The sequence below is a fragment of the Halichoeres trimaculatus genome, unplaced genomic scaffold (genome assembly GCF_033239565.1).
Source record: "Halichoeres trimaculatus isolate MK-OKI-2021-1 unplaced genomic scaffold, fHalTri1.1 fHalTri1_scaffold_7, whole genome shotgun sequence".
Taxonomy (NCBI): Eukaryota; Metazoa; Chordata; class Actinopteri; order Labriformes; family Labridae; genus Halichoeres; species Halichoeres trimaculatus.
Genome location: NW_027437185.1, coordinates 3,020,950 through 3,036,201, shown reverse-complemented (window position 1 = coordinate 3,036,201; position 15,252 = coordinate 3,020,950). Strand labels below are relative to the sequence as shown.

The following is a 15,252-nucleotide window of genomic DNA, read 5'->3' as shown; positions in this document are numbered from 1 at the left end:
TGAACCAGTTAGGAGATTCTGATGTGATAACCTCAGTTTCAGCAAGCCTCATGATGATCTGGTGCTATTTTTTAGAACAAAGTGTTTTGAGTAGTTTACAGACAAATTCAGGTATGTAGAGGTTTGGAAACCTGCACACGCTCAGTCTAAGCAACCAGCATTGTTACTTTAGATGCATGGAAAAACAGATCAACCTCTCCAAATGGGTGGTGGCTGACTGAGGATCAGTGTGGGAGGCTGTGGTCTTGGAGACACCCTCAGGTTGGCACGTTGAGGGAATGTCACAGGGTTTGTGATCTTAGGGTTAATTCCAGGTTCTAGCATGATTCCCTGCATCTCATCCTCTCCCTCGCTGCATCCCCAGCTTCCCTTGAGATGTCCTGGGAAACTATTTAGAAAAAACAAAAACAGTTCTGGAAAAATCAGATGCAGTTGCTTAAACCAGGAAACAATGGCTGATTGAGAGTGATCTCAGTATGAACTGTTTAATGTTGACACATGAGATGTTTTGTTCATACATTCCTGTATTTTTAGGTTTGGACTTTTTAAGCTGCTCTCTTTAATTCATGCTTTCAGAGCACAGTGGTACAGAAATGGAGCAACAGTTTATTTAATTATAAAGTGAAGATTATAAAGTGGATCTGAATTTTATTAATTTGATTCACAAAATAACACACTAGTTAGACTCGCTTTTCTTTTGAATTTGAATTTTAAAACAGTTTTAAAGGCAAACTAATGGAATTTTGAGCATGCAATGAAAAATGTGATCCAACATTTACTCTTGAAACTCTATGATGAATCTTTCATAATTTTAATATCAATCCCCCAAAGAGACCTGACTCACAGCCCTGTTGGAAACACGTTAAGCATGGCCTGGCCTGTGCTTGAAGTAACCCCACTGGAATTAGTTCCTCTGTTTGAAATGTATGTTAATATAATGTCTTCTTCAGTATGATATATTTAATTATTCAGTTTCCAAAATAAGTTCCTTTCTGTTGTGATTCTGTCAGTTTTCTGTCGACAGATTATGTGAGTAGCTGTGCTGCGATGACAGTAATTATTTCCTAATCTGTCAGAATGACAGACAGCCGTTCGACTCCTCTCCCCGCTCCTGAAGCTCTGTAAATGACAGCTTACACAAAAAAACTTGATTTCAAAATGTGTGGGCTAATTTTGACTCCTTCTCTCTCCAGACTTTGACTGATGTGGGATTTAAAAGGCTGATATTTCATTTGCCAGAGAAAATGCTTCATCACAGGGACCTCCTGCAGAGGTGTCCCTGAAGCCTGGGACATGTTTAAGAAGGAGAGGACGGGCTCAAGGCCTACATGAGGTGAAAGAGGTACAGAACTTCCAAAAGGTATTCACAGCACTTTTCACATTTTGTTATCTTACATCTTGATTTCAAAATTAAATGAATTCATTTTGAGTGAGGTTTGATTGGACCTGATGTGGAAAGGCACACACCTGTCTGTATAAGGTCCTACAGGTGTCAGAGTATGTCAGAGCACAAACCAAGCATGACGTTAAAGGAACTGTCCGTAGACCTCAGAGGCAGGATGGTCTCCAGGCACAAATCTGGGGAAGGGTCCAGAAACATTTCTGCTGCTTTGAAGGTCACAATGAGCCCAGTGCACTCTATCATCTGTAAATGGAAGAAGTCCAGAACCAGGACTCTTACCTAAACTGAGCTGTCAGGGTAGAAGGGCCTTAGTCAGTCTAAAAGCCCTTAAAGGACTTTCAGACCAGGAGAAAGAAAATCCTCTGCTCTGATTGGACAAAGATTGAACCCTTTGGCGTGAATCCCAGGCATCATGTTTGGAGGAATCCAGGCAGCGCTCATCACCTGGACCATACCATCCCTACAGTGAAGCATGGTGGTGTCAGCATCATGCTGTGGGGATATTTTTCAGCAGCAGGAACTGGGAAACCAGTCAGGATTGAGGGGAAGAAAACCTGATCCAGAGAACTTTGGACCTCGGTCTTGGGCCACAGTTCATCTTTCAGCAGGACAACGACCCAAAGACCACAGCCAAGATATCAAAGGTGATGTGAGTAGAATTTTGAGGGAAAAACAATTAATTTCTGATTCAATTTTAGAAAGAGGCTGTAACATAACAAAGTGTGGAAAAGTGAAATGCTGTGAAAACTTTCAGGGTGAAGTGTGTGTGTCGGTCGTCAGCGTAGTTTTGGATTCTGTTGGTGTGATTTATTTATTAACAGAGTCAGCAGCTGCTGCTTCAACGACTGTGACATTCAGCTCATGGAGGCAATTAAGCTGCGCTAAAGTCTTAACGAGAAAACACACACACACACACACGCACACACAAACACATAAACACACAACATGCTTGTTTTATAACTAGTGTGACTGAACCATGCCAGATTCTTTTATCTGCGACGTCCATCACAAATAAACATACACTGAGCTGTTCTGTAAATACATTTGGAAATCACACATGCTCTCTATGATCAGTTCATCTTTTTAAAACATTTTATCCACCTCTTTGTGTTGCTTTAAGATATAATTCATAATTTCATCAACTAATTCAGTTTTAAAAAGACATAACAAAAATGAAGACATATAGGGCTCTAATTTCGTAGACCAGGCGCAGGCACAGGCGCACCTGCCCTTGACGGCTTTTGCCATGCGCACAGGGTGTGACCGGTGCACTTTGCAAGTTTCCTGCAGCGCCAAGAGAGGCGCAGTCAAGGCGCAGAGGAGCGCAGAGCTGCGCAGAGCTGCGCGTCCACGCCTCCCTCCGCGCAAATGGCAGAGAGGGAGGAGAAAAGCCGTGAGTGGGTTTAACACAGCCGAGCGCTGCTTTCACCAATCAAATGAGCGCCTCTCCTCGCCTTTAAATGCCCTGTGGCCGAGGCGCATCGTGTGATTGGTCTGAGTGATCACCAGCACCATTGAAACATTGCTGGTAGTGGAGACAGTCAGAGCCGCTGTCCCTGCAGCAGGAAAACAGACAGTGGGGCACATCAGAGGACACGAAGCACGTCACCGTGTGGGCCAGCTCCCGGGACAAGTGTAATCTGTCAACTCCCCTTGGCCCCGAAGTCACACCCATCTCTGCGCAGACAGTCTACCAAATTGTCAAATTGGCAGCGCACCGTGGTGCGCCGCACGAAATTAGCACTGCGCCAGGCTTGCGCCAGGAGCCCTTATGCCGCGGCCACACCAAACGCGAACACGCGAATTTACTCGCGCGAATGGCCTGTCACGCGCCGCGTGAACGCCCAAGTCTCGCCGCTGGACTTTTTTGACAAGCTGAGGCGCGAACACGCGAATGCGCATGCAGAGTAGAGAGCTCGTTCATTTAAAGACCGAAAGTCCAAAAGAGCAGCTGAAAAACAATGAGTTGTGGTTTCCAAAGCATGACAGGAGAGTGTGTGAAAGCTTTGGAGATCACAATCAAGGCCTGCTGCCTCTCCCTGGTAATCCACCAGCCCTGCTTGGCTGTTCCCTGCGATCTCATCCTCGATCCCCCGAACCTCTGACCCCCTGTACCCCCGACCACCCGAACCCCCGACCCATGTTCCCGGAGGTCTCCCTGGGGATAATGAAGGGGTGGAGGAAAGAGAGGAGCACGGAGAACTTCCATCTTTTCCCTGGCTCTGCCCCTGCCCCGCACTTTCCTCCTCTTTATCAGGCTCAAAACTCCGCCGAGGAAAACACAGTCGGACTCAGTGATAGCCCGTGCAGGCAAATCCAGCTGGGAATGAATGTTTTCAAGAACTTACATTCAAAACCTGTCTCCTCAGAGACTTTCACCCAAGCCTGCTCCTGTTTTTCCAGTCTCTGTAGAGTACACACGTTGTACTGTAGAACTCTGGATGATGACACACCACACAGATTGTTTTCTCCTCCATCCTCCGGCGGAGTTGGAGCCGGAGCAGGCGGCAGTTGCCCCCCAACGTTGTCATAACAATGACGTCGTGGGGGAATATTTTGAACTCGAGCGAATTCGCGTCTACCGCCCAAACGCGTGAACGCTCCAAACTCGCTGTGCCAAACGCGCGAATCGCGCCGCCCGAGGCGAATCGGCGGCTAAACGCGTCTTTGCATTGACCTTGTATGTAATCGCGCCGCAAATTCGCGTTTGGTGTGGCCACACCATTAGAGTTATGAGCATAGACTTCCTAAAACATGGACATAGTCTCCCTGACATCACCCGTCTGTTTGTGAGGCGGTAAATGAAGCACATCGGATATAGCGGCCACTTAAGTAGTGGCAAGGGCTTCACGTACAGCTATGGGATGCCTGTCGATCATGTGACCCTGAGCTGTGCCTCTGATTGGACGAGCTTGCGATCTTAATATCCTATGAACAGCCGAGTTAGAAAAAAATTCACCCCCCCATACATTGTGTACTGATAGTTAAATTAACGACTCAGACAGGAGATGTTTTTTGAACCAGGCTGTAAATAGGTTAATTTCTGCATTTAAAACAGTTTTTTTTTTTTTTTAAGCTTGGTGTGTTTGTGACTTCCACTACTTCTGGAGCCAGCATCAAGCGAACACTGGAGAAACAGCAGATTTTAGCACTTCCGCACTGTCTCATATTCATGGATCAGAGGTTGCCGCTTGGTTATGAGTCACAGTTATTTATGAATTCTTTGTTGTCAGCCTTATATGCTGGTCATGTAGTCTCTAAGCTGTACAGCTTCCACCAACTGGGCCTGTAGCTCAGATAATGGCTGCTGCCTTACCTTACCTCTACTACAAGGATGTAAACAGTCACTGATGCCATCATGTAGGCTTTATCTTGTTTCTCATCTCAAACTGTTGATAAGGTTGTATGCAGGCTGTGTCTGGTTAAACTGACACACAACCACTCAACCAGAGACTCGAGGAACACAGCTGGAGCTCGCTCTGCTCATATTAGCATAACTCAGCTGACCGTTTGACAAGGGGGGTATCTGTAATCTCAGGTTCAACAGGTTTTCTGTTAGTCCAAATTTGAACTTCCCTTCAAACAACTGTGAAATGACTCCCCTCCAAACATCCTGGACATGTGCAATTAATTTAATGACAGTAATCAGATAGTAGAGCAAAAACTGGAGCCAATTTGAAAACTTTCAAAGGTGTCACTTTGCTAAATTGGAAACAAACAGTGGGTAGAGATGAGCTGCTAAAACTGTAGCACAGAAATAATTCAATGGACCAACACCAGATTCAGCAGCACAATTTCCCCCAAACCTGTGAGACTCATAAACATGCTGCAGCCATTCAGTTCCACCTCTATAACCCCACCAGCTTATCGCAATGTACAGTAAATCCACAGTAAATCTACAGTGTTTTGAGACCTCTCTTTGCATTTTATAATGTGAGATAAAGCTCATGTTCAGGATTTAGGCCACACTGTGAATGAAAATAAAGGAAATATGAGTTTCTATCCACTGGAATTGACAGGTCTGGTCAACAGTGGTTGTTCTGGACATGTGACTGGTTATGAAACATATCAGCCATGTTTACAGAAGCACCATTTTCCCCAAACCTGTGAGACTCATAAACATGCTGCTGCCATTCAGTCCTGCCCCTACATCCCCACCCCCTCATAGCAATATACAGTAAATCTACAGTGTTTTCAGCACTCAGACCCCTCTCTGGATTTTATGTTGAAAGGTTACTCACATAGGTCACGTTCAGGATTTATGCTCTGTTTTGATTGAAAATAAAGAAAATCAAAGTTGATTTTCACTTATTGTGGCAGGTAATTTAGGAGGCTCTGGACATGTGACATGTTATGAAACACATCAGCTGGGTGTTGGACTGGAATAAGGGAATGTTTTCTTAAAGAGGCTGTAAGGTAGTGTTGTGCGAATCTTGAACGAATCGTTTAATACCCAAGAATCACTCTACTGACTCGAGAATCATGATCCTTCACCCCAAATGACTAATTTACTGACTCGGTACAAAGCTCACGGTAGCCCAGCCCCTCACTCACATCACGGGAGAATGGTACATAGAATGGCTCAACTCACAGTGTATACGGGTCATTAACTCACCCACAGTACATATAGATCACTCACAGAATGACTCATACGTGTCACTCGCCAGCTCGAACGTACGTTGCATTACCGTCTCAGTCCTGGAAAGGTTCGTGAGATCATTTTCCTAAATGCCAATTTGTTGTGAGGACAATTCATTTTAAAGGAGGGGTGACTTTTTGATGACTGCTGACACTTTATTTTTATTTTGTTAAAGCTTTTTCCGTTTATTTTCGTATTTGTCAAGAGCCTTTATTTTACTTCAGATTAATTGTACGTAGTTATTTTTTCTAATGTTGCACTGTTTGGAATTTGTAATTTTTCTCAGTTATATTAATCTAATTTATTGTTATTTTATTTGTGAGTTGGAAAAATATAAGTTTCTTCAATATATGTTGATCTTTCACTCTGTTTTTCACATTGGAGTGTATTAATTGTCCTTTTCAGTCATTTCGCTGGTATGAATCTCCCTGAAATATAGATTTCTGTGTGCACTTTCTGGGTAACTGACTCGAGTGACTCAAATGACTCAAAAATCCGATTCACTTTGGTGAGTGACTCATTTAAACTCGACTCGGTAAAAAGAATCGAGTTTCCCATCACTAACTGTAAGGAGGATCTGTTTTAACTGTATCACCTCACCACCTTCTGGCCCAGACTCTCACGCATACGGTGGTGAAGATGTGACTTTCAACCAGGGGTGTGTTTGTTTTGGAACAAATTTTCTTTGTTCAAGTCAACTTTTTAGCAGATACAACGTGACCAGGTAAGGTATTTATCAGTACAGTTACGTAATGCTACAGTTTGAAACATGTTAACAAGCAAACATGAGTTTGTGCTGTCCGTCAGTAGACAGCTACATGTAGCACTACTAGCAGCCCAGTGCTACATGTAGCCGTAGGCTAATGTGACGACAAGCCAACGCTCAGCTTGTACAGGAGTTTTGGTGCTGTCCATATGTAGCACTACTCACAGCCCCGTGCTCTGAGACATGTGTGTAATGTGTAAGGTTAGTAAATCCTGGTTATGTCCTGCCAGTCATCTACCAATCAGAGCTAACGTAACCTCACTTCATTTTATTGACAGACTCTCAAGTTTGAACAGACCACTGCAGAATAACTGCTGACTGTGGGTTGGAATGGACATTATCACAAACAGATTAGCTCCTGTGTTAGCCTTTAGCTCGAGCTCTATCTCTCTCCTGTTTCTTCTGCTCTTCTGTCCTTTTTCTGTCTGACATTTAGGCTCCAGTGTCCACCATCACTACAAAACTAATCACAGAAATCATTTTCAGCAGAGAAAAACACAGACTTCTTCTCACTGCTAAACTTCATTAGCCGGTGTAGCATTGTCATAGAGACTTCTATGTGCTGTAAATCAATCCAGTCCTGCTCAACCCGATCAGGACGCTACAAAGTAATATATTGAAATAACCTACATTGGTGTTGATAATCTGATTTTAAAGTCTGGATTATGATCAGGCTTATATCTTAAAGGGGGTCTTTTCAAGATCACTTTCAAACTCCTCACAGGGACTTTTAAGATAAACCGTCAGATAGAATAGAATAGAATAGAATAGAAAATACTTTATTTATCCCCGAGGGGAAATTCAGGAGTTACCGCAGCATTTAAGAAAACAAAAGTAAGAAAGAGTATAGAAAGTGCAAAAATGTCCATAAGAAATTAGATGACGACATCCCGTCCACCACTCGTCCACCACTCTCCAGCCCAGCCAGTCTCCACCTCCACAGGGTCCAGGACTGAGCCTCCCCAGCAGTCTGTTCAGTCTCTGTCTCCTGGATCCTGTCTGCTCACAGCAGGCGAAGCTCCTCCGATGTGTCGCGGCGTCCGATGTCTGCTCCGTCAGCCACGTCCGTGAACAGCACGATGCCGCTGGATTAGCACAGCTAGCTCGTCCATCCCCCGGGGCTAGATCCCACGTTCCCAACAACGATGGATGGAAGGACAGGTCCACGTCGTCACCTCCCAGCTCACATCCGAGAACCAGCACGTCGTCCTCACCTCCTCCTCCTCAGCTCGAGGGAAATCATCAAGCACTACACTAGTTAGCATTGACATGCTACAGGCTGCTAACAGCTAATTTTGCATGTAAACAATGCAGCCATGGTTACATGTAGGATCTCCAGACAAACACAGGAGAAAAGTAGTAAAAAATACCGCCGAAGCCACAAAAAGTTTGGTGTCCGTGACCGACAATGAACCAGACAAAGTGATGATCCACTCCAAATACAAAGAGGACGAAAAAGAGACGAAAAAATTACAAGAAACGGACAAAGACGAGAGAGCTGCTGCAACAGGCAGCTACTTGGGCAGCGCCTAGCGCTGGGGGGGGGAAACAAAATTTCCTTCAGAAACTGGCTCACTGCCCCACCTCCTCTCTCCTCTCTCCTCTTGGTTTGTGAGTAAATGAAGCTGAATGAAAACCACATTGAGAAAAAAAACTAATGATTTTTCTGCTTTGTTTTGTTATTGAAAGAGAAACTGAACTGAAGAAATCTATTGAACTCTGCTGTTTGTTATAGACAGAAAAAATGAACTGGGAAAAACTATTGAACTTGTTTTTTTCTCTGATTATTAAAGAAAAACTTGAAGAACTGAGAAAAAAAAAGCCAAACTTTGTTTTTGTCTATGGATTGAAAAGAATAGCTGAAAAACTGAACTCCTTGTTTCCTCTTGCTTTTGAAAAACAGATGAATGAAGTGAGACTGAAAAGATTGTGCAGATTGTTGCTTGAGTTTTTGGGAAATGGTTGTTTTTTTTTTTTTTGTTCTCTTCCTTCATGAGTTGGGTGAAAGTGTTTTGAGTAATGGTAAAGCTGCATGAGTTTTATTTTAACCTTTGACAGGTGCATCCTTTGTGTTTGTCATGACTTAGCCTGACTGGCACCACAGGCAAAACAAAACTAAAATTAAAGCCACGTCCTTTAACCGGGACAATCTGTACCTCAGTGTGTAGAGTTTGCTCATTCATCGTCCTCCACACTAGCACACCTGTCCTCCTGAGAAGGTCCCTGCATTACTCAGGTGTGCTGCATGTTAAAAAACCCTACTGATCCAAAATAAAATGTCTTTGCACTGGATAAAAAAACAAACACACAAACAAACAAAAAACAGCCTTTGTGGCTTCAGATAAATGAAAATACCAAGATTCCCGATGGTCTGAATAAAACTTATCACATTTCATTTCAGGAAAACTTAAAAATAAATCTCATAATTAGACTTTCAAGCATCAGTGTCTCAATGAGTGAGATGTGATATTTTGAAGAAAGCACCTGTTTGATTGGTTTACAGCTGATAAAAATAGTGTGTTCACCATATCCATGATAGATAACTCTAATCAAAACCATCTGCTTCTGTTAATGAAACAGCAGCGTGGGACCTTAGAGATACTTTGTGTTTATGAGCCAAGATTTACAAATGCAGAGTTAAACGTTCACATCGAGCACACACACGTGTGAGTGTCTGCGTTTAGTTCCTGAGAACAGCTGATGCACCCTGGGGAACATTTGACGGGGAAACATGTTCTTCACGGCTTGTTTGAGCGAAATCATGAGATTTTAAGGCTCACTAAAACACACACATGCACACAAGCACACACACACACACAAAAGTCGGTGCATGGGTACAGCTCCCCTGGGTCTACTTCCTCGTCCGTGGTACATCACTTCATTTGACCATTTAAATAATCCCCAGGATGCATCAGAGAGGCAGAGCAGCACTCGCATAATTACCACCTGAGAGAAGGCCGAGCACCGGTGAGCGTGTGTGTGTGTGTGTGTGTGTGTGTGTGTAAGAGTGTGCTCTGTTTATGCATGTGTGTGCACAAACAGAACAGCCTGTTGGGGGATTTTCTCCCCCATGGACAGGCTCAGAACTTCATTCTTTATTCATCAACAAGTGCGAGAGGAGGAACAGTCAGAGGAACACACACACACACACACACACACACACACACACACACACACACACACACACACACACACACACACACACACTGTCTCCCTCTGCCATTGTTTTTTAGCATACCGGAGGGGCCACTGAGGCAGAGAAAGAGCTGCAGGATTACAGGGTTTGTGGAGGAAATGGATGGCGATAAAGTCTCAGGTAATAGTTTGGTTTGTGCGAGCGCAGCGGCTGACTGGAACAGTTAGAGCGACGGGGGCAAAGTAGTTACAGGGGAATTAACTGAGAGGAAACACACACACACACGCGCGCACACACACATAAACAGAGGCAAAATTGAGCGCTGTGCTGGTAAATTCACTGAGATAGTGGTGAATGAATGTTGGGGAGGTTGTGTTTTTGCAGACGTCTCAGAGGAAAAGTAAAGATCTGTTGAACCAAACATGTCCTCACATGTTTACAGGGCTGCACAGGAGACCCACAGGAGACCCACAGAGGACCCACAGGGGACTTCACATCCTCTTGGAGCCTGTAATGTATTTTTAGAGGGACGTATTGGGTTGTGTGTTTGAGCTGCAGACTTCAGCTCTGAAAGAAAGGATGAATCAGTTCCTCAGAGAGAGCTGAAAAAGCAGCTCTTAAGGGATGATTCAGATGGGTTAAATGAAAAGGGAATAGTCATACCGTCTCGAAACAGCAGGGGCTGCTATCTGTCTCTGACTTCTCCTGTTGGGTGTGGTTGTTTCTTCTGTCTGCAGCTGGACAGAGGTGAAAGGACGTGGCAGCAGCAGCTGCCTGAAGCCTCTGCTTCTTGAAATCAGTATCATGACTCCATCTCTGGTGCTGTCTACTTCTCAGTCACTCTGAATGATCTCCGTGTATCTCCACCTTTCATCCCCGTAAAGGCTGACCTTGTTGCGCTGAGATTTGACAAATCACTTCTTGTCCCCATATAAACCATACTTTTCCAACTGTGTTTTAAGCAGTGGTGATTGCTCTAAGACTGCAAGGGAAGCTCAGCTTCTCCTAAAATGTCCCAAAAAAGTGGTGATATCTGCTGCTGTGTGTACATTTCATTGATAAAATATGAGCTAGAATTCCTTCATCTTCTGTTCAGAATCAGCTCCTATCACAGGTAACTGGCTCCACCTCCTTCTCATTCATCCCCGCAGCGTCTCAGCGCTTTAACACAGTCGGACGCTGAGCGTCCTCTGACTTCGGCGGGGAAGCGTAGAGTGGGTTGTTCCACTGTGGAAACTGGACGGTCATTGGATAAACACTGGGCTTTGTCCCGCCCATCGGATGCTCGGCGTCTCTGGGGGTCTATGAGACAGTGGGCTGACCTGGACGCTGGGCTTCTGCATGATGATTGGATGATCTGTCTGAGGCCGAATCCCTTTTTGATTGACAGTGAAATGAGCCAGTCAGTGATCTTGAAGTATAACCCTCCACCGGAGCATCTTCTTAGTTTTACATTCAGTTGTTCTGGTCTGATCTGGTCTGGTATTGATCCCCAGCGAGTTTACTTTTCTTAAAAATGACGAGCGTTGTGTTTACAGATTCTCTCTTTTTTCACCAATAATCAGCTACAGCTACAGCTGTGGAGCTTCTCCCCCTGTCACTCACACTTACAGCCTGTCGTAGTCTCACATAGCATCTCCAATTGCTAGCAAGCTGGTACAGAGGGTAGAATTTACGTTAAATAAACAAATTTATGATGTAGGCCTGAAAAAAAAAAAATGAGCCTCCCCTCCCTGACTGACCAGCAGCCGCCACTGGTTGTAAAGGAATGAAAAAACATTTTACTTTATTACATAAAAAATGTGGAAGTAGTGAAACAATCCTAACAACTTTTCCTCGGAGTAAAACTACAATAAAATGTCAACTGTAGCTGTAGCTTCCCTTACGTTTCTGAGGTTAGTTTTTTTCAGTTCACACTGAAGATATATATGAAGCTGCACAGTTATTTTCCATTAACATTAGGAAAGCTGATTTTTTTTTTCTTTTTTTTTCAGTTTCATATCTGTTTCATATCTATTGATCTGTTCTTTTTTTAATGTATTCAGTTTTTATTTTGTAATTATTTAGTCTTCAGATTTGGCAGGAAACTTTATTTAAAGGAAAACCAAGGTGCTGATTGACTCAAAATTTATGAAACAAACAAACAAATCAAAAAAAAAAAAAAAGAAAGAAAAGAAAGAAAAGAAAAGAAAAAATCCAAAGTTTAAAACAAACAAAACAAACTAAAACAAAGTCACTGATGTTGAATTCACCAACATAATCCAAACTGAATAAATCCAGAAATACTTGCACTAGGAAAGATGCTGGAGTATATGATAAACTAAGGCATACCCAGCAGGGTATCTGGGAAACCATAAAGTATGTATTAGGGCTCTCATAATTGATGCGATAATGGGTTGATTCAATTTTTTCTTAACACCACCAACTTATTTGACATGTGATCAATGCACACATGTTTTGTGTATGACCCTCGGCCCATAGTTGGGAAATCAGGAATGGATACAGCACTAACATAACATTGTGGTTGATAAGTAGACATGAGTGAAGATGTTTTGAATGGGAAATTCCCCTTTTTTTAATTGTGAAGTGTCCAGGCAATTGTGTCCAGGGAATTATATTTCTTTTCTGACCAAAAGTACTTATTGGACAATGCATCTGTTGTTGTGATGACTGAGCTCTATTAGTTTGTGTCGAGCTGCCTAACAAACAGGCTGTTTGGTTTAAAAACTTGAAAATTATCCCTTGAAGGGACATTTGGAAAAGATAGAAATGTACAATCAATTTGAGATTAATCGCTAGTTGACTATGAACAATCATATGATTAAATGGGATGAAATATTTCAATAAAACAATGTTTTCTGAAAACTCTGGCCAATGTGAAGATTATGTTAACTCCAGCTTCATGGTTTCATTTCATGGTTCATTCTGATTGGCTGACACAGGCTTCACATGTGAAAAACACTGCCATGTATAGATTTGGCAAGCTTCTAGCAGCACTTATCAGTGAATATCCCCGGTTATGTGTGGACAAAAGTATTTTTGGACATCAATGAGAGGGGGAATTTGTTTTTGAAAATACCCAGCTACGTGTGTATAAGGCCTGAATAGACACATGGTGTGTGAGTAGACACAGGTCAGACTCATGAGGGGCAATCATGACAGGAAGTTAAACTTTGGTGCCACACTTCTGTGAAATTATTACAATGCCAGGGTGACATCATGTGTTAACAGAAAGCTCACTTTTTCACCCAGACCTGTTTTTTCCTATCCCCTCATAAAAGTCTCCCTCAAAGTCAGGGTGTTCTGAGGTCACATGATGTTAAAGACTCTCATATCATGTGACTGGTGTGACCATGGTGCATGTTCTGAAGCTGCTTCATCCTCTTTTCTGCCTCCATTCACTGATTGTAAGTAGTTAGTCATGGGACATCTCATTGTTAGTGTTCACTGACCTAACACAATGAGCTTTGGGCACACACACACACATACACACATACACACACATGCTGCTGTAGCCTCCCTGACATTTCTGTTTGTCAGTGTGTTAAATTGTGACTCAGGACGACCATCAGATCAGCTTCATCTCTGTGCACAGACTGCTGCTTCTCCGTGTTCCTAAAGCACAGCCCATGTTTAAACTTTATCTGCCATCACGCTCTTATCACACGCTGCTTTGTGTACACTGAGGCAGCAAACAACAGCATGAAGTTCAAACCAAGGTCTCCTCTGCTGTAATCAGAGTTCTTCTGCAGACATTTGTTGTTTCTTTCAGTTTATCCCTAAAGCTTTTGTTGGTTTGAACTCCATTTACACTTTTATCCACAAACACTTCATTCTCAAACTCCACTACACTGATACGGTCTTTATTCTGTTGGCTGGAGCTGTTAGCGCTGAGTATTTTCTCCCATGTCTCTCCAAATATTGGTTTATGAATGTGAACAAAGAAAGCAGACAGAAAAGAGTTTCAACGTTCACAGAGCAGACACTTTACAGCTTACAGCAACAGGGATAGACACCATACAGCTCAGTGCTTCATGTGCTGAATGACTCTGAGATGTTTTCTAAGTAATGTCACTTCAGTCAGTTTGAATGGGGCTCATCAGAAATGTAGGACTTAGAGCCTTTATTCTCTGTGTGGACTTTTTGAATTATTTATCCATAAATGTTTTCATTTTACTGCGGATAAACTCACATATAACTAAAGGGAATACAAATAAAGCAGACGGAGACTGTTTCAAATGTGCAAAAATGTCAAAATAATTTGCAACAAATCAAAGTGAGCTCTGCATTTCATATGCTGATAAATTGCTCTGATTGTTTTTCAGAGATAAAGTTGAATAACTTTAAAAATATTGAAGATTTTTTTTTTTCCGGTGTTCATGTCAATTAAGTATTAGCCAGTTGTCTGCCTTCATACCTATTATTAGCACAGATTCAGGGCTTTAATCAGAAATCAGATGTGGTCTGAGATGAAGTCATCAGTTTGTTTTTTTTTTGTTTTGTTTTTTTCAGAATAAAGACATAGCCAGCTTCAGAAGATGCACAAAGAAGTTAATGGAAATTAGCAACAAAAACAGTGTAGTAACTTTTCTTTGCTGATCTGACGTCTGAGAGTATTTACATTTACTCAAAAATTAAAAAATCTTTAAAACATAAAACTAACCTTAGCTGTGATGCAGTTTTGCTTTATCTTTCGTAATCAGGATTTTTTTTTTTTGTTCATGTAAATAATACATAGCCATGGTGGCCAGTGGGTGTCGGACAATTTGGTAAGCCCTCAACACAACAGGAGTACAGCCACAACTGAAGTTACAGAAGGTTTGTAAATGATTATGTTTTGTATCTCCATGTATGATAAATAAAGCTTGGTAGGGGTCTCTCCTTGAAATATCCTTCCTAGTACTTATATATATATATATTTTTAAGAAACATGTCATGTTACATTTAGCTTTATAAATCAAGAACATTTGTTTAAAGCTATATTATCATAAGTTAAGGTAAAAACAAAAACAAAAAAAAACATCATTAACTTACTTTCACAACTTTTCTGTGTCTGTTAGGATAACTGTCCTCTTAACTTCTCTTGTGTTGTTGCATTTGCATTCTAGTTTTCACTCGTGCATTTGTGTTGAGGCTTTCGCATTCATGTTGTTGCTTTTGCAAATCGGCTGACACATACACCTACCTACTGTAGATAATGGTTTGGATTGTCTGCTTTACATATTCAGTTTGTTATTTATGCTTCTGGAAATTGCTTTTCTAAAGAATCTAGAACAAGTTTCTTTATCAATAAAGAAAAAAAGAAAAGA

At 42.3% G+C, this 15,252-nt stretch overlaps 1 long non-coding RNA gene across 1 annotated transcript in view; it reads right to left on the bottom strand.

Annotated features, from left to right (window-relative positions):
* Positions 1-244: 244 nt before the first annotated feature.
* Positions 245-15,252, bottom strand: part of LOC141793247 (uncharacterized) — a 29,034-nt gene continuing 14,026 nt past the window's right edge. Inside the window, exon 3 of the long non-coding RNA XR_012598402.1 lies at positions 245-380. This is a non-coding gene — a long non-coding RNA (uncharacterized LOC141793247). The remainder of the gene's footprint in view (positions 381-15,252) is intronic.